The following is a 24,519-nucleotide window of genomic DNA, read 5'->3' on the forward strand; positions in this document are numbered from 1 at the left end:
CGCCCCACTTCCGTTGACTGATCTTGTGGACCATGAACTGACAAAACCCTTTCTGGATTACTTTTAGCTGCTCCTCTATACTTTATGGAGGGAATTACTCTCCTTTGATGAACCTATTAACCTCATCCACCTGTTAGACCTTGTACCGGATTTACATTTACAAGGAGTCTTTATGGATTCATGCTCCCTGAAATTTACCTCTTTACTCACTTTTCACTCCTTTCACATATTTTTTTGGTGGGGAGGGGGTCCGGTTGTTGGGCCTGAACTCTGGGCCTGAGCACTATCCCTCAGCTCTTCAGCTCAAGGCTAGCGCTCTACCACTTGAGCTACAGCTCCAATTCCAGCTTTTTTTCTTTTTGCTTATGTGGTGCTAAGGAATTGAACCCAGGGCCTCATGCATGCAAGGCAAGTGCTCTACAACTGAGCCACCTTCCCAGCCCATCATATTTTTTTAACTTGTGCTTTCAATCAACCTTTGCTTCTCTCATTTCAGACAGGGACTCTCCTTTGTCTTCCCCGATGATGCCCTCCCTCCCAGGGTACCCTTCTGCTTTCTGAGTCACCCATAAATTCTGGAGAACAGGCAGATATTCCTAAACATTGTCTGCCACAGCAAGATTTCTGGATGTCTGGGCGATTTTCTGGCAGGGACTAACACAGGCAGAAGGGAGCTGATCACTCAGGCAGACTAACAATACTCTTGATGGAAGGATGGTCCATGCATAAATACAGAACTCTATTGTGATAGTCAACTATTTCTACAGAAGAGGAGTCTTTTGGTTATAAAAAAAAAACTTGTTTTTCTTACCACATTAGGTCACTTTGTATTGAATATTTCTTTATACCCTTTTTATTATGCACTTTGTAAACATGAATACTTCATTCATAATTTTTTGTGGGATATTATGATCTAATGAGGGATGTTATAGTATTACCGTATAAACATAGATTTTCAAATGCCTTGTATGAATTTTGCCTTGGTTCATATATTAAATGAGTCTGTGGAATCTTCTGAAAATGTTTCTTTAAAAGCCCATAAATAGAAACAAACATCATTTTTTTCAATAAGATTTTTATTGTAAAAATACCATACAGAGGGGTTACAATTACCTGAGCAATGTCATAAGTACATTTCTTATCAAGCATTGTTGCTCCCTCCTCTGTTTTTCCCCAACCATCCCTGCCCTCCCATCACCACGCCTACACTGCCCACCGCCCCCACTCCCCCTCCCACCAAAGTTGTAAAGTTCGTTTTTACCATAGCATTTGTACATCTCATTGTTGTAATGGGTCAACCTGTATCTCTAATTAAACAATTTGTTTTTTCCCTTCCCCTCCCCAATTATACCCACATCAAATACAGTGAAAACAGGGGTTATACTGTGGGGGAGGGACATACAAAGCAACAAAACCATCACTTTATAGATATATTAGAAACAGTAGCAAGAAAAAATTCCACTTGTGTCCTTCATTCACCTAATATCATCTTATCTGACCTTTTTTGTTTGTCTCAGGCATATACTAGTTATTGCAAATAAATGAAAGCATGGGACCTATGTGTCTTTGGGCCTGGCTTACATCACTTAATTTAATTTTTCCAAGTCTTTCCATTTCTTAACAAATGGGGCAATGTCATTCTTTCTGATGGAAGCATAGAATTCCATTGTGGATATATACCACATTTTCTTGATCCATTCATCTACTGAGGGGCATCTGGGTTGGTTCCAGATCTTAGCTATGGTAAATAATGCTGCAATACACATAGCTGTTCTGCTAGTTCTGGTATGGTCTTGTTTGTGATCATTTGAGTAAATGCCCAAAAGTGGGATTGCTGGGTCATAGGGGAGCTCTGTGTGGAGTCTTTTGAGGAACCTCCACACTACTTTCCAAAGTGGTTGAACAACTTTACACTCCCACCAACAATGCAGTAGGGTTCCCTTCTGTCCACATCTTTAATGTTGAATATTAAAGAGTGGTACAGCTCTTACCAAGCATGGATTTAATACTTAGAATAGTAAGAAAAAAAAGCAAACCGAACAATGGCAAAAAGAACACAATCAACCAAGTGAAGGAATAGATTGTGTAAAGACAGAAAATATTTTGATATACATTTAATAAACTAATTGATATTAAGTGATTAGGAAACTGATTTTTTGTACTAAATTAAGTGTGCTTACTAAATATTTATGACACTGAATTTCCATTCTAATACATTCTCTAAATTACAGATAAAATCATAATTTCCTTTCTAATACATCCTCTAGTTTACATTACAAATAAAATCATAATTTCTTTCTAATACATTGTCTAGTTTAAATTACAGACAAAATCATGACCAATCCCCAAATAGCCAAACTGGTTGCAGAAATATTGATGCCCAGAGCAGGGATGCTGGAATCTTGGGGAGCAGTGTACCTAATTGCTAGTTTAACTTCTGAGATGAGATGAGAATCATTGTTGCCTTTGATTGCAATGAAGACCTTGGTGCCATTCTCTACTTTAAAACGTTCTGCTTTAAATCCAAATGTTTCTTTAGAGCAAGCCTCCTTAGATGTCAGATCAGCAGCACGGTCAAAATCATGTTGGAGCTCCTGGGAAGACTTACTTCTACTTATGGTGTAGTTGGCAGCTGGAACACAGACACGTTGCCTGGTGGGCACTGATCAGATGCTCACTATAGTATAGAGAACGCCAGATACACCGTTTGTCTGGTTATACCATTGTCTTTAGATTAACAAGTACACCAGGTTTTTTAAATGTATTATATGATCACAGAAAATTTTCATTCACTGTCATGAAGCATTGAGCCTCCCTCCCTGCCAGAATTTAGTTTATGCAGAGAGATATGCAGAGCTGAATGAGCTTTTTGATTTGGAACAGGGAGCACAGGAATGCTCAAGTGTGCTTTCTTATGAAGCTGAAAGAAAGTAATATGACAGGGGAAGAAGTGAGATGATCAAGGAACAGAGGAGTGGGAGGAGACCCAAAAGCTGGAGTTTGTACTAAGCTCAGGACCTAGGGCCGACCTTGACTGGTGATCTCCATTACTGTTTTTCTAAGTAATAGAACGTTTTACCTCAACTTTCCCATCTGAAGCTTATAAAACCTGGCAAACATAGATGTAGTCATTCAGCTCTATCAAATATTTATTGAGTATCTCCTACTCCACTGGTGAGAATTATAAACAATGATACATGAAGTGGTTAGCACAATTAAATACGGAAAGAATGAATGTTTGAAATGTTAGCTACAAATATGAATAGTTAAGAAAGGAAGAAGGATGTCTACATAAATGCTTCATCCCAACTGCTTTCAAAATTCTAACAGAGATATGGAAATATAAATATGTTCTAGATGGATCCAGTGGCTCATGGTTGTTTCCTAGCTATCCATGAGGCTAAGAGCTGAGCATGTTGGTTTGAAGCTCAGGCAAGAAAGTCTATGAGACTTATCTCTAACTAACCAGTAGAAGCTAGAAGTTGAGCTGTGGCTCTAGGGATAGGGTACAAGCCTTGATCAAAGAAGCTCAAACACAGTGCTGAGTCTCTGGATTCAAGGCCCTGAGCTGGCATCCACATGAAAAAAAAAATATGCTGAAGCTAAGTATGGTGGCTTCCATCTGTAATCCCAGCTACTTGGGAAGGGAAGATCAGAAGAATCTTTGCTCAAGACCAGCTGGGGCATAAAGACTCCCATCTTAACAAACATGGTAGAACATGCCTGCAATCCATACTATGCAAAAGGTACAGGTAGCAGAATTGCAGTCTTCTGCTGGTCCAAGCAAGAAGTTTAAGATTTTCTAAAAATTAACCAAATCCAAAAGTGCAGACTCAAGTGGTAGAGTGCTTAAGACAATCCTTATCCCTCATATAAAAACAGAAATGAAAACTAAACAAAAAAGCTTTTCATGTTTAGAAATTAAATGTTAGGACATCGAATGTCCTTCTTTGAGATGAAGACTATTTTTTATGTTTTGTGACAGGTTGATACTATTTTAAAAATGAGGTAAGTAACTTTTGGACTGTTTATACTTATATTTTGATTTTTTGCCAGTCTTGTGGCTTGAACTCTGGATCTGAGCTTCTTTTTGCTGAAGGCACTACCACTTGAGCCACAGCACCACCTCCAGTTTTTATGAGTTTACTGGAGACAAGTGTCTTAGGGACTTTCCTGACTATGCTGGCTTCGGATCAGTCACTATCCTAGATCTCTGCCTCTTGAGCAGCTAGAATTATAAGAGTCATCCATCAGTACCTGGCCTGACTAAGTTAAGATTAACATGTATTTTTCTATACATAGCCTTGTTGACATACTCTACCATTCTGCACATCAACCTTGTTCCACTGAGGTAAGTCTTCTTCTCCCTTTCCCTCCTCCACCCTTTTCCCTCCCTTTCCTTCCTCCCCTAGCCTAACTCAAATATTATGAAGGTTTTCTTCTTTAATTTTAATGTTTGACAGGCCTTGGGTTTGAGTTCTTGGTCTAGCACATACTAAGCAAGCACTCTACCACTTGAGACACACGGCCAGCCTGTGTTTGCTGTTAGCTTCATGTTTAGACAGGACCTCACTTTTGCCTTGCACCAGTCTTGGAGCATCACCACAATCCTCCTGCCTTTGCTTCCTGAACAGCTGAGGTTGCAGGCTCACCTCCCCCATGTGTAGCTCCTTTGGTGTGTTATGATGGGGAATTTTAACTTTTTCTCTGAGCTGTAGTCTTCCTGCAGTCTTCCTACCTCTTCATTAGCTGGAAGTATAGGCAAGAGCCACTATGACAAGCTACTTTTCCTTTCTTGACCTTGATGATGTCATTGGATTTCAACTCCTTCAATGGCTTCTTTTTCTCTATCTCTATATGGATTTTTTTTTGTCAGTTGTGGGGAATGAACTCTGCTCCTGGGCGCTGTCCCTGAGCTCCTCAGCTCAAGACTAGCACTCTACCACTGGAGCCACAGTGCTACTTCCAGTTTTTTCTGCTTATGTGGCACTGAGGAATTGAACCCAGGGCTTCCTACATGCACTCTACACTGAACCACCTTCCCAGTCCTCTATATGGAAATCTTATTCTTCAAGATCCAGACAAGACCTCTTTCTCGTGAAGTCTTTCTCAAGTAATTCATTGGCCTTGATACTTCTACTGCATGGAATGGTGTTTTCCAGATTTTTCTGGCTTAACTTTTCATTCTGATGAGATTCTATTGCTCTTGAGAATAGACTATATTTTTATACTACCATCTAGAGTTCACAATATTGTACTGGGTATATATTTGTTTTCCTTAGTTACTAGTTGGCCAATGATATACTTGTTAAATTGATTCCCCAAATTATACAAGTAGAAAAGTATAAATTATTGGAACTTTATGTAATTATTTTGGTAATTCTCAATCTGTATTTCGCTTCTTGCTATAATAGGGGATTGAACTCAAGGTCTCATGATTGCTGTTTTTCTGGTTAACTGGATATGTAACCTCACGGACTTCTACCCAAAATGTGATTTTCCACGTCTCAGCTTCCTAAGTTGCTCCAGTTACAAGGATGAGCCACTGGCATCTAGGTAAATCTGCATATTTACCAGATATGGAAAATAGGCATGGACACTATGACTAGGAAAATATAAGGGCTTCACTCAAGATTATGGAAATGTTCATTTCCTCTTTGAGATATCTTTCTTTTTCCTTTGCTGGCCCTTGGGCCTTGAATTCAGGGCCCGGACACTAAGTTTGTTTGCTCAAGGCTAGCACTCTCCCACTTGAGGCCACAGCTCTACTTCTTACTTTTGTTCTTTTGGGCAGTCAATTGGAGATAAAAGCCTCATGGACATTCCTGCATGGCCTAGTTTTGAATGATGATTCTCAGATCTCCGCTTTCTGAGTAGCTAGGCTTGCAGGTGTGATCCACCAGTGCCCTGTTCTTATGGTATTTTATGATGTTTAAGGCTCATGCTTGCCAGCCACAATTATCCTTCCTGCCCTTCAGAAGAAAGTACAGGGTGATAATCCCCCAGTGCCTACAAGTAGCACATCACTCCTTTTACTTTCTGTAATAGCACAAAGGACATTTCATAAGAGTCCAGTCTTCTACTGAAGGCTCCACCTTTACCAAAGTAATTTAGAGCTAAATATTTGATTATATGAATTCCTTCTTGGTGTTTTTAGTGACAATACTAATATTTGATTTGATTCTGCTATCTATTGAAAAGTCATGAGAAAATGATGTATTTCCAACGTGGACATAGTGATTGTTTTCAACATTGAAGCAAAAGTATGGGTGGATGCTCTATACTGTTTTGGCTTATAAAAGTCTCTTTTTTTATTTTTAAATAAAACAAACATGCCAAGATAAATAATAAAACAAGCATGCCCAAACTAATATGGCTGTGTATGTGTGTGTGTGTGTGTGTGTGTGTGTGTGTGTGTGAGAGAGAGAGAGAGAGAGAGAGAGAGAGAGAGAGAGAGAGAGAGAGAGAGAGAGAGAGAGAGAGAGAGAGTGAGAGTGAGAGCGAGAGAGTGTCATGGGGCTTGAACTTTAGGCATGAGCACTGTCCCTCAGCTCTTCAAATCAAGGCTAGTGCTTTACCAGGTGAGCTACAGCGCCACTCTGGTTTTCTGGTGGTTTATTGGAGATAAGAGTTTCACAGACATGGGCTGGGAAGGTGGCTCAGTGGTAGAGCGCTTGCCTTGCATGCATGAGGTCCTGGATTCGATTCCTCAGCACCACATAAGCAAAAAAGAAAAAAGCCGGAATTGGTGCTATGGCTCAAGTGGTAGAGCGCTAGCCTTGAGCTGAAGAGCTGAGGGACAGCGCCCAGGCCCAGAGTTCAGGCCCCACGACCGGACCCCCGCCTCAAAATAAAGAAAAAGAGTTTAGAGACATTCCTCCCAGGTTGGCTTTGAAATGCGATCCTCAGATCTCAGCCTCCTGAGTAGCTAGGATGACAGGCCTGAACCACCAGTTCCTGGCTGCAAATATGGCTTTGAAAATTCTATTTAGTAAGTGACATGCCATTAGTATTCTATGTCTTATTATTGTGAAATGACTTGTCCGGTCATGTGTCTTTTATGCTCATTGACTTAATAGGGATAGTTTCTAGGAATTTCATGCAGTTTGAAACTCAGTGATTAATGAATAAAATTACACAAGTACAGAATGCTTAGAAAAATGATTTTCCTTGCCAGGGACAGGAAGCAGTTATTCAGGCCTCCCCAATTAAGTTTAGGATGGTTCAAACTCAGAAAAGCAGTTTGGTACAAAAGGACATGGCAAGAATGGGTTAGAATTCTGGGTTATAGATATAACTTGGCCCAATTTCTATCTCTTCGTCCTTCAGTTTTCACATCTGAAAACAAATAAATAATGGCTCAGGTAGACACCCACAAATACTATTTATAAATGAGACATTAGAAAATGAAAGCTAATGGACATTCTTTTAGAAAATGTAAAAGCTTAATGCCAAGCCTACCTTTGCCTTTATCAAGGGTACTGCCAGGGCCAGTCCATGAAAGGTGAACACGACCTCCTTTAACCTCAGCCTCCAAGCCTGTGATTTTACTGGGCGGGAACAAGGGAGTATTGTCACCAGCAGGAGGAACTCCTGATACAGTGAATGACCCTCCTGAAGTTAGTCTGCTGACATCTTCCAGTTGAGCTTCTGCCAAGTCTTTAACTTCAGGTCTGGGTGGGTTCAGTCAAATTACATCTACCCCAAAGAGTAATTTTGTAACTTTTCATATTGTCATGTGGATACTTCATCTTGTAGAGGGGTAAGTTAAAACTTAATGGCAGACACAAAATATTGACAATTTTTAGTGAAAACAACCCTCTTGTTTTAATACAACTTTGAAATGAATGAGGAAATGTTATGGTATGATAAAACCATCTTTGATCTTTATTAACTGCTTGACTAGAAATTCTTTTATGGCAAAGATCCTTTTGAACTCAGGGTCCCATTCTTACTGACTAGGCACTCTATCACTTAAGCTATGCTTCAGAGCTTCTGGACTTCCTTATGTTCTTTTCAGGCTATGTTACTAAGGTTTCTACCCAGGTAAGCCTGGGCCTGCAAGCTTCCTATTGAGGCTCCCACAGATGCCCATCATGCCCTTTGTTTTGTTGTGATGGAGGTCTCAGGAATTTTTTGCCCCAGCTTGCCCGGAATTGCAATCCTGCAATCTCTTCTTCCAGAGTAGCTGGTATCACTAGTGTGAGACATGAGCCTGGTACAAGGATTATCTTTCATTCATCTTTGTAGCAAGCATCTTCTATAGTGCTGGCCTCATACCAGATGCTCGGTCCAAAATTTTTCATTGTAATTGAAATGAACCAGGGTAGATGTTAACAAAACATGTGACAACCTATTTTATACTGCACCCAATAGTATGAATACAATTTGGAAACATAGAAGTTGAATACATAATTATATACTTGACTCTTCCATAGTACATAAAATTTTCCATGATTGCCACATGGAATGTACAAAAACATGTGACTTGTTTCAATTTTAATGCTACTTACCATTTACAACATAGCCGGGTATGTACAGAGACTTGTTCTGTCGTCTTAAACTATGTCTAGCAGTGTGATTTCTTGCCTGGACAAGGAATTTTAAACTGTATCTACCTCTTCCATTGCATTTCATAAAATATCTGGAGTAGATACCATCATTTTTGACAGTATCAGCACCTTTAGGTTCAAATGTAATAGTTATCCAATAAATGCAAATGGCTACTGTTTCTCTCCTGGAATAGTAATGATATCAGCAGTTTGGGAGACAGCACAGCACATATGAACACTGGAATTAGACTCCATTCCAACCTAGGCTTAGCCACATGCTAATCTTTTGACATTGAATTAAGTCTGTGATTTATGTATTTAACTGACAATAGCTGCTATTTTTTATAAAAGCAACTTATCAAACTAACACTAACACTAAGAATACTGGAGGAGGATTGTATTCATCTATTCCATGAGAAAAATAAAATTTTTCTTGAGGTTGAAAAATAAACGTGTTTTATTTTACTTTGTCAGACTCAGTAAAATTTTTATAAACATTATAACTTTGAAATATGTAGTATAAACATATATATCCTATGACTTCATCATAGAATACTCCAGATGTTTTCAGTCTAATGTAATTTGAAGAGGATGCTAGTTATCTGCACCATTGTCCACGAGTTCCAATACTAATTGCTATCCACCTTCTTATTCGATAGTGATTTCTATATTGATTTCCACCATAAGTATACACTCTTCCCAGACTTTTGCATGAACAGTTCCTGGGTTTATGTGTTGTGCTGTATTTTGACTCCTGTAAGCCGCTGCCGTTACTGGAAGTATGGAAGGATTTCTTGCTCCAGTGATCATTGTGACTGATAGCAATTGAGGTTGGGCTTGATTATTTAAAAATCTATAAGTCCAAGTACCTGTCTGGAAAAAAAAGAAAAGAAAAAGCAAAATCTCATTCAAAGCCTTTTTAATATTACTCTTTCCACCCAGTGGCAGTGGTTCAGACCTGTAATCCTAGCTCCTATGGAGACTGAATGTGAGGATTGCAGTTTGAAGCCAGCCAGGGCAGGAAAATCTGTAATAAATTTTAATTTCCAATTAAATCAGAAAAAAGGAAGGATTGATACCATGGATCAAGTAGAACAGTGCCAGTTTTCAGCAAAAAAGGAGCTCAGGGGCAGCGCCTAAGAATGAGGAACAAAATAAACAATCTCTCTCCTTGGGATATAAACTGACTAAAATATGAAAAGTGTATGTATATATACATACACATGTACATATATATGTATATGCATATATGTGCAAGTATACATATACACGTACATATGTGTGTTGTTGTATGCATGTAGTTTATCTGTATGTATATATATATATATGAGTGTGTGTAATTTTGAGGATGGAAATGGGTTTCATCTATACTGGATAATTGTCTTTTTCCAAACTACACCCTAGCTCTAATAGTAATTTGAAAGCTGATTTTACATACTAGTAAACAATATGAATGTGAATTATTACATATTCCATTCATTCATATGGCAGATGACCTGTTTTAATTTTAATATTGACAATATACAAGACAAAATCATATTTATAAAGTAGTACTTAATAAAAACAAAGTGAAAATGAACGAATAGAATTACCTCTGCAATGCCCGGTATTCGAAGATGGGAAGTTCGACTATTTTGCTTATGTTCTTTGAAATCTGAAGTATCATATTCTTTTCCTTTGGGATCTTGGAGAATAATTTGTGGTTTTTGCATTGTCCAGGTAACAACAAACAATGTGTCATTTCCAGTGGTGCTGTCCACAGACACAGTGCCATTGGCCCATGTCTTCCCTGTGACATTCAAGGCTTTGCTTTCCAACTGTTACATCAGTAAAAGGAAACACATAAAAACAATGTGTTATTTATTTTGACAATCTGTGGGCTTGAACTCAGGGACACAAACTTGTTAGGCAGGTGCTCTGACCCTGCACTACACTTCCAGTATTGGTTTGTTTTTGTTTCTTGGGATTGGGGGGCTTGATCTCTAGGTCTGGATGCTCTGCCACTTCTGGTTTTCTGGTGGTTAATTGTCAATAAGAGTCTCATGGAGCTTGGCGCCGGTGGCTCAAGCCTGTAATCCTAGCTACACAGGAAGCTGAGATCTGAGGATTGTGGTTCAAAGCCAGCCAGCAGGAAAGACCATGGGACTCCTATCTCCAATAAACCACTAGAAAAACCAGAAGTGGAGCTGTAGCTCAAGTGGTAGAGCGCTCACCTTGAGCTGAAGAGCTGAGGGACAGTGCCCAGGCCCAGAGTTCAAGCATAACAACCTACAAAAAAAAAAAAGAGTGTCATGTAATTTCCTGGTCTGGCTTGCTTTGAACTGTGATCCTCATATCTCAGCCTGCTGAAGATGACAGGCAAAATACATATGTCTAATTGGCTTCAATTCCAAGTTTGGCACTTACTATATGACTACACAAACCATTTTGTTTCTTTCATTTCTACGATAAGAGTAAAATTCCTTGCTCTTGACTATATGCTAAAATTAAAATAGTTTCTATTGTACTGACAAACTCTGGGGCTTATACGTAGATTATTATTTAAAGTTCCTGACAATAGCTTTCTTTCTATTAGCTTAACTAGCAGAAAAATATTATGAGTTTGGCCTTTTAATTATTCAATAAAGGAATGATTACTAATACTAATGCATAATTAAATCATAAAACGAAACTGATTGAATACTGGCAGTTTGGATCAGTTTTATACAAATGATGAATACTTTGGGAAGTTGTTATTGTCTGAGAATTTATATGTGCAAAGGTGGAAATAGTTATCAAAATAAAAATGCATGAGTAATAAAAGTTTTCTCTTACCTGGATGTTCTGAATGAGTTTTTCATCTTCTGTTACATAGGGGTTAATTGAAATGACAATGCCTTCATATCCATTGTCATGTAACTTTACCATTGAGCTTTTCACCTCTGACAAGAGATGCAGAGCTAGACATAGAATCCCACTCAGACTGAACATCATTTCTGCCCAGGCTACAATTATATAGAAATGCAAGGAGGGTATTTATATATCTGCCTATTAGTTTAAGAATTTGAATCAAGACCAAACTATTTGCATATATTTGATATGGTAAAATACACTAAAATGTCTAGGTGAACGTCCTTATTCATTCTAAAGATGTAGTTATGAAGTAGCAATAGGGATTATGCTAAACATCCTTAGCATACTCAATGTAGATAGTCAAGCTCATAGTAGTGACTGGTTATCCTTGTTACTATCAAATGTGACCTCAGGATCTCCTTACAGAAAAGTTCATCAGGGACAGGGAAGAAGTAGTAGTGAATTAAGGGCTTAATTTTATTTATATATCTTTAATTTTATTTTATTGTAAAGGTGATGTATAGAGGGGTCAAAGCTGAGGTTCAGTGGGAAAAGTTTTAGCTTCTGTGATTAGTACTTGTTTATTTCAGCTTTCAAATAACATTGAATACTTAAGTTCTTTCATAACTTGGGAACTTAATATACTTCAGATAAGTTTTCTTTCATTCTTTTAATTTTTTTGATTGAATATAAATGGTTCGTAGCTTGATCTTGTTGTACAATGGTATTGTGAGCTGGTTCTAAAGTTAGAAAAATACAAACCCTACTCTTTCTTGCTTTGGTCACTTAATACTCATGGGATTTTTTTTTGTAAGAGTTATGTAGTTAATTTTTAGGCTTTTTCTTTTGTTATCCTATTAAAATAATTTGTACTTATAGAAGCTCTAAATCTGTTGATCAGATCTACAAGGTTCTCATACAAGCTCTTAATTAATATTATACCTTAGTAGTAAGCATTATTAAGTATACAATCAATACAAGCTTGTTTTTCACTTTGATAATTAAAGTTTCCATTTTAATTCTTTTGTTTTGTCATCATGTAAATACAAACTCCCAATGTTTTATGGCAAGTCCCCGTGTATGCCTAAGACTACAGGTAGAACTGTGTGGCACACTGAAACCATAGGCTTTGGAATGCTCTCCCATTTTTTTCTTGCTGTGCCCTTGCAGCTCCAGCCTAAGAACAGCCTCATCTGTAAAAATGTACTAAGCCATCCACATAAAAAGTAATATATATTTCCTTTGAACTTGTTTGTGCCTAACATCTGCATTGCTCTCGTAATTTACTATTTTATTACTAGTACTTGGGAGCCTTGTGCTGCTAGGTAAACTACTGCTTGAGTCATCCTCCCAGTCCTTTTTGCTTTAGCCATCTTTCAGAGAGGGTCTTACAATGTGACTCCAGCCAGGCTTGCACTGCAGTCCTCCTACCCACAGCCCCTGTCGCTATCATTATGGGTATGAGTCCCCACATCCAGTCTTGCTTTTGTTATTATTCATATGCATAGTAGCTTGTCTCCTTTCTTGGAGGGAGAATTTTTTTTCTGAGTTTAATCTTTCTCAATCCTAGTTTCCTTAACTATAAAATGAGGAAATAATAACTAGAAGGACTGTTGGGCAGATTAAATACAAGAACATGGGGAAAATACTTGTAAATGCTGGTGCATATTAGACTCACAATGAATGCTTATTGAGGATGGAGAAAACTCAAACTGTGTAATTCCTTAGAAAGTCTAACTCACAGTTCAGCCAGGAAACCTGTATTTGAAAGGGGTAAGATGGGCTCAATGGAAGGGTGGGCAGATGAATGAAGAGAGGTTGGGGGAGAATACAGTCACAAGTGTCAAAACAAATCCTCCAAACTTGTGCAAAGTGAGGGAAGGTGGCCTGTTGAGAGGGAAGGGTGAGAACATTGTAAGGAGGCTGACACTGATCAATATACATTGTGTCCATAAACTGCTTTGCTGAATGGAAACTCCTTTGTACAATTATTTAAAGATGATAAAAATGCATATTAAAATAGATGTTCAGTGCTTTTCTTTGTTTCTTTTATATGAAAAAAATATGAATGCATTTAGGTGCCCCATCCAATGCTCTACTCTTGAGCAAGTACAGGATGATTACATATAACATTACTGATGGAGAAATTAAAATCACGTCTATGGATTAGAATAGTAGAAAAAAAGAAGAAAACAACAACAATACAAGGTAGGGGTAAAACAATTCAATAGGAAAGTTATAATCTCTTCACTAGAGTGCCAAAATTTGGTAAGAGTTTATGGTGTAGGGATTCAGGAAGGCTTTGGGAGAAGGCCATTCTTTAGGAGACTGAGAAATGGAGAGCTTATACTTTCCAAAAAGGAAACCTTTGGTATGGAAACTCAGGACATTCTGACTGGGGTAAGGTGGAATCTCAGTGTTGTTTGGATTTGCATTCCTTTTATAGCCAGGGATGTTGCTTATCTAATTTGTGGAATGGAAAGGAAGAACTAATGCAACAATGTAGTCACTAGGCACTATGTTGGAGATGAACTTTACAACTGGGAGGGTGGGATGGGAATGAGAAGTTATAAGTGGGGGGGGGAAGTAAGTAAGGGAGGGGTAACAGTGATTTAAAAATGTACTGATTGCGTTCCTTATGTAACTGTAACCCCCTGTTCATCACCTGTACAATAAATTCAAATTTAAATTTAAATTAAGAAAAACCAGAGAACATTCTGCTTCAGAGCTTACATTTTTTTTTAAATCATACTCTATTTCCACCCTTTCCCTTTTTTCTTCTTAGCAATGCCAGAAATCAATCCCAGAGCCTTATGCATGCTAGATAAGTACTTTCCCTGAGCCATATCCCAGCCATACCCCAGCCCTCCAGCTGTTTTCAAACATATGCCACAAATAATGCTTTTGAAAACGATGATCAGAGAGTATAGGCTTGAAAAATACTTGGAAAGTAGCTTCTTTGATAAACAGTAGTCATCAATAGAAGAGTCTAGAGAAAGTGAATTGTTGAGATTTAGGATAGGAACACATGGCCTTGCACTTACTAAACAAGTGATTTAACACTTGAGCCAGGCTTCTAGACTATTACCATTAATTTGGTATTACTCAAAAGAATCTCTATCTTGTTTCAAGATAAGTCATTTGAAATTGGATCTTAAATTGAAGTGGACAAAAACTGTAAAAATCATATTGTCACAACATTCTAGAATGTAGTCTTCAACTAAGTTCCCTTACATGTATGTGTGTCCTTTTCTTTTCTATTCCTTTCTTTCCTTTTTCTTTTTCTTTTCTGTTTTCTTTCTTCCTTCATAGCTTCATTCCTTCCTTCCTTCCTTCCTTCCACTTGTGGAGCTTTAACTCGGTGCTATACCTGAGCTCTTTTGCTCAAGGCTGGAGCTCCACCACTTTGAGACACAGCTCTACTTCCAGTTTTTGAGTGGTTAATTGGAGATTAAGAATCTCACAGGTCAGGGCTGGGAAGCTGGCTCAGCGATAGGGCGCTTGCCCTGCATGCTTGAGGCCCTGGGTTCGATTCCTCAGCACCACATGAGCAAAAAGAAAAAAAAACCGGAAGTGGTGCTGTGGCTCAAGTGGTAGAGGGCTAGCCTTGAGCTGAAGAGCTGAGGAACAGCGCCCAGGCCCATAGTTCAGGCCCCACGACTGGACCTCCCCCCACCCCCCCGCAAAAAAAAGAATCTCACAGGCAGTTTTCTGCTCAGGCTGCCTTCCAACAGCCACCCAAAGATCTCATCCTCCCAAGTAGCAAGGATTACAGGCACAAGCCACTAGTACTGGGATTTAAGTGGTTCTTATTGAAATCATTACTTCATTTCTCCCTGGATCATCTTCCCAAAAGAAGTTGCTAGATGAAAAGATATAATATTAGAAGCATGCAAGTATTGTCGCCACAGACCATTGATTTATATAGTTAAATTGTATTCTGAAAAGCAAAATAAAAACACGTGATCTAAACAAGGAAATATTCAGAGCTTACCTGTGGATATGGTTCACTAATTCAGAGATTTATGAGCTAATACACCCACTGATACAATCACCCTTAAATGTCATAGTTAATTCCTTAGAGATTATACTGGAACTATCTATTACATAATCTTGCAACTAACAAAAATAGTGAACTGTCATAGCATCTTCATTTCCTTGTTGGCACTCTCTTAGAATTCGCTTTATTACTTCTCTCTTTGCTTTCTTTTGTTTCTTTGTCTTTTCTATTTTGCTACTGGGGTTCCAACCTAGGACACTGCACTTGCTAGGCAAGCCATTGCCACTGAGATACATTGCAGCCATGGTTGGTCTTCTGATGTCTCTTCATACCATATTAACCTTTCACCTATGACTTCTTTCTTACTGCTGCTTTTTATCTCATAACCTTTGGAAGGTCACTGTATTTGCTGCCAGTAAACAAGCCCGAAATTTGATAATATTGTCTTCAGTTTTCTTATCTATTTAGTTACTCATTCACAAAAATACTGTAATAAACATTAGCACTGTGTCAAATGCTCTTTCTTCAAGGTACTGTTAAATGACCTTTTATGTTAGTAATTATCTTAATTGATTTTTCTGTTGCTTTTTACACATCCTTAAACATTATTTCAATTCACATAATGCTATCCTCAACCTTTTATTCTTGCTGTACTGGGGTTTCAACTAAGGACTTCATGTTTGCTACGCAAGCAGTCTACAACTTGAGCCAGACCTCTAGCCTCCTTTGCTTTGGGGTTTATTTTATTTTGTTTTTATTTTATTGTCAAAGTGATGTAGAGAGGGGTTGTAGTTGCATATGTAGTGAGTACATTTCTTGTCTAACTTGTTACCCCCTCCCTCATATTTCTCCCTCTTTCCCTCCCTCCCAATCTCCCCATCCCATGCTTTTGGTTTTATAAGGTCCCTTGCTTTTGGCCAAGTAGGCCTTGGGCCTTAATGTCTAAGCTCCTTTCAGAGGAGCTAAAAAGCCAAAACCACCTTGAGAATCATTTTATTTGTATCTTTTAGTATTTAACATTTGATGGTGATACCAAAAAATGTAGTGGATTAAATTGTGTCTTTTTCAGCTGATGACAGATTGCCCTACTTTTCATGTTCATCTAAAAATCAGCCCTTCAGACTCCGAGTCTCTATTATTTTGAATCGTTCCCCTTTCCTTTCTCCTTCCCCTTCCTCTTCTCTTCCCCTTGTCTTTCTATTCCTAAATAATTGCTATGGTAGTAATACTGAATAGATACCTAAATAGTCTAAATCATTTCTAAATACTTGTTGTGGTAATTGCAATTACCCCAAAGTATAGTAGATAGTAAGGGATATAATTTTTTCCATAGCCTGTTGCCCTTAGGACCTAGTTTTGAATATCAGGTTTCTTCATCCACAAACATCTGATAATTAGAATATCTAAGAGGAAGAGAGGAAATTCAGCCATGAAATAGGGCTGATATGAAGGTAGGAAAAAAAGAATCATGAGCTCAAGTAGGGAACATATCTGAAATTGGAGAAAATTCTTCTAAGATAGGCAGAGATCAAGAAAGAAAATACACGGGAGTTTCTGTTTGTTTCAATAAGGCACCTATTGATTGTTACAAGTGAGAGGTGTTGCCAGAGATCTTCATAAAAGTGGAAGAAATCTTTTCAAAGTGGCTATGGAAATGAGAAAGGGAGTTGAGAAATATCAAGTACAATTTTTATCAAGATCCTCTAAGGGGTTCACTTACCTTGGAAACTGTATTTGTTGTGATGGGAATTCGTTTTGTAATTTTCTTGGACAATCTAGGAAATGTCACAGGAGCCAAAGATACTTGGCTGGATCATTCTGCACAGGAGATTTAGTAACTTAATGATGTTGGGGGAATTCAACTCTTGGGCACTTGCGGTTGAAGTGACTGACTTTGCTGGCCATTTTTGGTAGAAAGAATATATAAATGGAGGGTATAAAAGATTAGAGGGGACAAGAGAACAACCTTTGCTAAGGGAACATATGAAGGACCAGCAAGAATGGGATAGGAGGGGAGTTTTAAAGAGTAGAAGGAGGAAGCAGCCCAGAAAATGACTAGGGCTGGCTGAGTATTATCAAATACAAGACACTTAAAGAATACTCACGGAGCAGAGAATAGGAGAGAGACAGACAGACAGACAGACAGACAGACAGAGACAGAGACAGACAGAGAGAGAGAGAGAGAGAGAGAGAGAGAGAGAGAGAGAGAGAGAGAGAGAGAGAGAGAGAGAGAGAGAGAGAATGAGAGGGCATTATGGTACAAATGGAATCATGAAACTTTTCATTAAGTGGGCTACTTTTTGCCAGGGTGTGGGGATGTGTATGTGTGTATGATTGAGTAGCAGGCCTGGCTTTGAAATCAGGGCCTTGCACTTGAGCTTTTTTTTTTTTTTTTTCTGTCTGTCATGGGCCTGGAATTCTGGGCCTGGGCAATATCCTTGAGTTCTTCAGCTCAAAGCCATTGCTCTACCACTTGAGCCACAGTGCCACTTCCTGTTTCCTGGTGGTTAATTGTAGATAATAGTAAGAGAAGAGTTTCATGGACTTTTCTGCCCCAGCTGGCTTTGAACTGTGATTCTCGGATCTCAGCTTCCTGAGTAGCTACAATTACAGGTTTGAGCCACTGGTGCTTGGCATCTTGAGCTTTTTCTGATCAAGGCTAGTACCCTGCCACTTGAGCCACCACTCTACTTCTGGCTTTTTTTTTGTAGATAATTGGAGATGAGACTCATGGACTTTCTTGTCTAGGCTAGCTTTGAATCACAATATTTAGAACTCTGCCTTTTGAATAGCTAGACTTAGTGGTATTTGGCACTAACATGGTCTATTCTGCCTTTTTGCTGGTGAATTGAAGATAGGGGTTTCACAGACTTTATTGCATGTACTGAATTAGAGCTGTGATCCTCTGCTCTTGGCCTCTTGAATAGCAAGGATTCTATGCATGAGGCATGATCCACTGTTGCCTGGGTAGGGTGTGTGTGTGTGTGTGTGTGTGTGTGTGTGTGTGTGTGTGTGTGTGTGTGTGTGTGTGTGTGTGTGTGTTCCAGGAATTTTCCATTTTCAATTGTTAATATAAAATTAAATTATTGAAAGACTTGGAAAAAATTATATTAAGTGAAGCAAGCCAGCCCAAAGAAACATAGGTCCCATGGTTTCCCTTATTTGCAATAACTAGTATATGTCTGAGACAAGCAGAAACGGTCAGATAAGTTGATGTTAGGTGAAATGAACCCCAAATAAGTACTCAAATGTTTTTTCTTTCATGCGATCGTTTCTAACATTTATAAGAGGATTTCTTTGTTGCTTTGTATGTCCCTCTCCCACGGCATAACCCCTGCTTTCACTGTATTTGATGTTGGTATAATTTGTGGAGGGGAAGGGAAAAAACAAATTGTTTAAATAGGGATATAGGTAGACCCATTGCAACAATGAAATGTATAAGATGCTATGTCGAAAACAAACTTTACAACTTTGGCGGGGGGGGGGGTGGCGGGGGGAGGATGGTAAGAGATGGGAAGGGTAAACAAAGGAGGAGGCAACAATGCTTGATAAGAAATGTACTCATTATCTTGCCTATGTAATTGTAACCCCTCTGTACGGTATTTTCACAATTTAAAATTTTTAATTTTTAATGAGTAAGTCTTTGCCTGTAATTTCAAGCTGTTTATTAATCTCAAACTGTTGCTTTATCTTGCACATTGAAAGGTTTCTTGGTCCCTTATAGCAAAGACAAATACATAAGAATTGTTAAGTAAGAGAAAGAATGTTGAATTCATCTATACATGGTTCTAAGCCTGCCTTCATACTGGCTATGAAGCTTGGTTGACTTGTATAACAGCTGGGCAGCTCATTTTCCTTGCCTCTTAAATAGATTACTACTACTTATTTAAGATTAGTAGAAACATGGAATGCATTATATAGGCTTGTACATATAGTCAGTCAATAAAACGGGTAGATATGCCATTTGTAGATAATCTTTAGGAAAGAATAGCCTTTGTTGCCATAAACAAGTGATATTTTTTCAAGTTCTGGAATAATGTCACAGACCTTTTGTCAGAAAACTGAGTCTCTGCAGTATGCTTCCATAATGAATAATGGTGTTCCCAAGCTTTCAATACAGAATTTTTACATATTCCTTCTGAATCACTTCTCAGAATTAGAACCAAGAAGAATAACTTACTATGTTTTCTAAAAGTTAGAGTCTCTCAAACTGCTAAGAGACGTGAGCATAAAAAAGAAAATTGAAATGAAACACTGTAAGTGATCAACTTTGAGCCAAAGTGTCGTACATTTCAGGATAACCAGGTAGAATTCCTGAAAGATGAAAACTTGCCTCACTTACTTCACACTGTAGTTCAGAACGTGCGTGGACAGGTGCCTCCTCTCCTCAACTTCCTTCCAGGGATTCTCATGTGAAAGTCAGGTTCTTTCCATTGATCTGGGTCCTGCCACCTGTCCCAGCTTCAATTCATCCCACCCTTTCTCTAATCAGTCAGTTTTCTTGGTCCAATCAAGCTGCTCACACCTCCAGCCTGTGACCAGGTCTTGGGGTTTCCATGGGTTCTTTTGTGATTCATGTTGTGTCTGCTCAGATGTCACAACAGTAAAGTCTTCCCTGACTATTCCACATAAAACAGTAACTCACATCTCTTTTGCTTAGTCATTCTCCATACCCTACAACCCTTTATTCTAATTGAATGATCTTCTTAGCAACTTTTTTTTTCTTAGCAACTCTTTGATATGCTTTACACTTACATGTTTTTTTACTGTGAAAGTTTACAGGAAGGCAGAACCAAATGGTAAAGTTTTATGCCACAAAACTGAAGCCACATTGTTACGCAATCATGGCCCCAAGAAATCAGGAAAGGTAATAGCTAATCCCCAATACAACCGTGGTATTTGGCACAATATGGAACTTCCTTGTGCTGTTTGTTAGTTTTACAAGGAAATTAATCTTGAAATGATGAATTGACTTTTTGTTTTCTTCCTGATTTCCCCAGATGTTTGTCTACAACAAAAACCTACTTCCTGCCAGTCTTGGTGGGTTATGCCTGTAATCCTAAGTACTCGGGAAACAGATCTGAGAATTGTGGCTCAAAGCCAGAGTGGGCAGGAAGCTCCGTGAGGCTCTGGCTTCCAATTATACAGCAAATAAGCCACAAATGGAGTTGTGGCTCAAGTATTAGAGTGCTAGGCTTGAGCACAAAAACATAGGCCAGCATTCAGGCCCGGAGTTCAAGTCACAGGTACCAGCTCATAAAGAAACCAACAAAATCAAAACAGAACCTACTTGTCCAACTTGTGTGGTGACACCCACTCTATTTTGTAGAATGTGATGTTTCCTGAGTCTAGAACCACAAGCAAATCTTGCTGACAATATTGGTAAATTAGTCATAATTTTGCCTTTGCAAAGTATCTTGCGACTAACAAAAGTCAGGAGGTCAGTGTTGATCACTCTTGAGAACCCTATATTAATATAGGAGACGTACCACTTCTGACCCCTGCTTAGATCCCATTTCTTTCTCATTGAATCTCAGTGGTTCTAAATAAATTCCCTTTGGCTTTGAGCAAATAAATTTTTGAGTAAGTCAAGTCCTTTTCATTTTGATCCTTTTTTCCTCTACCCATCCTTGGGCCTTCCATTCTAGGATTAGTTGGTATTGTGCAAAAATGCATAATGTGGAAATGGATTCCAAGGCTAGTTGGTGCTGTGAGAGAGAAAATGGCACTGGGTCTTGCAGTACTGATTCATCATTGATAAGGTCAGAGTGGAGATGGTTAACAGTAGTGGCTTTGTAGGGAGGTCCCAGGTGTCTAAGTAAGACAGAAACAGTAAATGGAGTTAATATAGGCAGAATTAACTACAGCTTGTAGAAATTTGTCGACATTTTGTGCTCTAGTCTGTGTTTCTTTTTCTTTCTTGCTCATGAAAGGGACAGTCATTGGCTAAGTTGGCAAAGAGTCAAAGCTTTATGTGACTTAGCTTTGTGGTGTTTTCCTCTGGGACCTTTCTCGTAATAGTAAGAATAACTACACCATTGTGGGACCTGCTTTGTACATTGCCCCCTGTAAAGTTATTTTGTTTACCTATTTTCTCAGCCTTGTAAGTTGAAAAAAAAACCCACTAATTCCTGGAGTGAATTATTACAAGGAAAAGGTCTGTAGATAAGTGAGAGCAGTACTTAACATCAAAGTGTGCTAATTTTGTTCTTTAATTCAAAGTGGAATAATGTTTAACTTACAGGGAAACAATAATGTTTTTGTCTAAAGAAGCATGTAGCCTTTCTGACTGCTGTTTCTTGCTTCTCCTTCCTCATAAAAGCCACCAGTTTATGGTGGTTCACAGTTGCAATCCTAGCTAGGATGCGGAGATCCAGAGGGGTTGGGTAGTGAGTCCATCCTGGTGGAAGAGTCCGAAGACTCCAAACAACCAGCAGGGCTGGGAAGGTGGCTCAGTGGTAGAGCGCTTGCCTTGCATGCATGAGACCCTGGGTTCGATTCCTCAGCACCACATAAGCAGTGGCGCTGTGGCTCAAGTGGTAGAGTGCTAGCCTTGAGCTGAAGAGCTATAGGACAGCGCCCAGGCCCAGAGTTCAGGCCCCATGACCGGACCCCCCCAAAAAAAACAAAACAAACAACCAGCAAAAAGCTCCAGTGGCAGAGAGCCAGCTGAGTAAGCAGGATGAGCAAGCAAGTGTAACCCCCTGAGTTCAAATCCTGATACCAGAAAATAACCAAATCTTTTCCTACACATCTTTTTTTTTTTTTTGGTCAGTCATGGGGCTTGAACTCCAGGCTTGGGCACTGCCCCTCAGCTCTTCAGCTCAAGGCAAGCACTCTACCGCTTAAGCCACAGCACCACTTCTGGTTTTCTAGTGGTTTATTGGAGATAAGAGTCTCACTGACTTTCCTTACCTGGGCTGGTTTTGAACCATGATCCTCAGATCTTAGCCTCCTGAGTAGCTAGGATTACAGGCGTGAGCCACCGGCGCCAGGCTTCCTACCATCTTGAGAGTGGACTTCTTCAGTGGCTAGCTTTGTTTAAAGAACAATCATGCATTATAATTAAGAATGAGCACATTTGGTGAATGTAAATGATGTAGAAGTTTATAAAGAAATGTAAACAGTCTTTTGAGTAGTAAAACCCTGAGCCGTGTTATGCTGAATAATGATGCTCATCAAGTGTCTGAGTCATTTCTAAGTTAAAATTCTGAAATATTAATGTAACAGGTACTCAGAAACTGCTTTTGCTAAAAGCCTAGACTATTCTTTTCTTGCCCCTCAAATGTCTAAATGGTAACTAAAACCAAAATAAACATTTGGCATCTTTACCTCCATTTTTCATTTGAATCTTTTACTCTGAGTCATTCTACCTATATAAACAGACAGAAATAATCTCTAGTGTGAGAAGCCTGATAATGTTTACTTTGAATGATAATGACCGCAGGAAACAAGAAGTGAGCTTTAGAGATGCTGACAATGCTTTCTTGGTGATATAGGTGCTAGTTAGAAGTTTTTGGCTTATAAAAATTTACCCAATAATTGATAGAAATAAAGTTTTACATGCAACAATCTTTAGAAAATGAGCAAAAAAGATAATATAAACAGAATTTTATTTAGCATAAAATATTTTAAACAATGCTGTCATGTGACTTTATGCCACTATACTTGTGAGCATTAACAAAATAAACAGACCAATCTTCTTTATTTCAGCATTAAGTCAACACTTTTTATTTAGTTAGTTATTTAAGAAGTTAATGTGAGAAACCAGTTTTAGAAGATAAAGTGAGGAAAGAAAATAGATCACTGTGCTTGGATTACAAGAGAAAAAAAAATTTCAAGCATTCAGTTTAATTGTTTTATTAACTTGAGTAGCTGGATGGAACAGTATTGTGTTCCGGCATATATGGCAAGCACCAAGTGAGAAGGATTTTATTCTCCCTCTCTTTCTCTTTAATATATATATATAATATATCATATAGGTATATATCTACATATTATTTATAACAAGATATATATACTATCTTATATATAATATAAAATATATAACATAGTTAATAATCTTATATATAAAATATCTTATAGATACAAATATATATCTTTCTCTCTCTCTCTACATATATATATATATATATATATATATACATATATACACATTGTGTGTGTGTGTGTGTGTGTGTGTATGTGTGTGTGTGTGTGTGTGTGTGTGTGCTGGTCCTGGGGCTTGAACTCAGGATGAGTGTGCTGTCCCTGAGCTTTTTTGATCAAGGTTAGTGCTTTGCCATTGAGCCCTAGCTAGACTTCTGCCTTTGTATGGTGGTTAATTGGAGGTAAGAGTCTCACAGTCTTTCTCACTTGAGCTCGCTTCAAACTGTGATCCTCCTCTCTTAGCCTCCTGAGGAGTTAGGATTAAAGGTGTGAGCTACTAGTGCCAGGCAAAATTTTACTTCTCATATGTAAAATAGGTTTTTCCCTTCCTTTAGATGATTCCCAGAGAACAAAAGAACTGTGAAGCAGGCATCAATGGAAAAGTGGTGGTTATCATATATGGCCAATAACATGTGCTCCATCATGACATCTCTTATTCCCAGGCAACGTGGGCTCCTGCTATAATGCTGTTTCTGAAATGCTTCTTCAGGCTCACATGTCCCCCCATAATGCCTTAGGTGCCTGCTCAATCAATGAAAAGACACAGAACAGTGCACACACAAGCCATTGAGCAATCAGTGCAATTCCTAAATGAAGAGAAAAGGAGCACTCTGTCTTACGAAGGATGCCCTTTGAGAGGACTCTACTGGACAACTTTTTAGGCTCTTCTCCAAATGGATGGAGGGTCTGGCAAGCTAATTTTTTTCATGGCTTTTTTTTTTCCCAAATAAACGTACTCAGTTTACCTTACACATTTTTTCTGCCTTTTAATTCTTTAGTGGGTAGAGAAAACAAACCCATTTTTCTAGTTGGTATCAATAAAAAGAATATTCCACCAAGTTTGACAGAGTGGTTGGTTTTAGTAAGATTAGATCAAGGAAATAGCAAAATTAAAAAATGAGATTGTTAAATAGCTGGTTAATGCAAGTCATTTTTCTCATAAAGGTTAAAGCAGAGATTTCCTTATAGACTACATATATATATATA

At 38.5% G+C, this 24,519-nt stretch overlaps 1 pseudogene; it reads right to left on the bottom strand.

The window, feature by feature from the left end:
- Positions 1-2,315: 2,315 nt before the first annotated feature.
- On the bottom strand, positions 2,316-19,800 carry LOC138817098 (calcium-activated chloride channel regulator 1-like; annotated as a pseudogene).
- Between the last annotated feature and the right edge of the window lie 4,719 nt (positions 19,801-24,519).

This window comes from Dipodomys merriami, unplaced genomic scaffold (genome assembly GCF_024711535.1).
Source record: "Dipodomys merriami isolate MVZ:Mamm:240054 unplaced genomic scaffold, mDipMer1.0.p SCAF_7, whole genome shotgun sequence".
NCBI lineage: Eukaryota > Metazoa > Chordata > Mammalia > Rodentia > Heteromyidae > Dipodomys > Dipodomys merriami.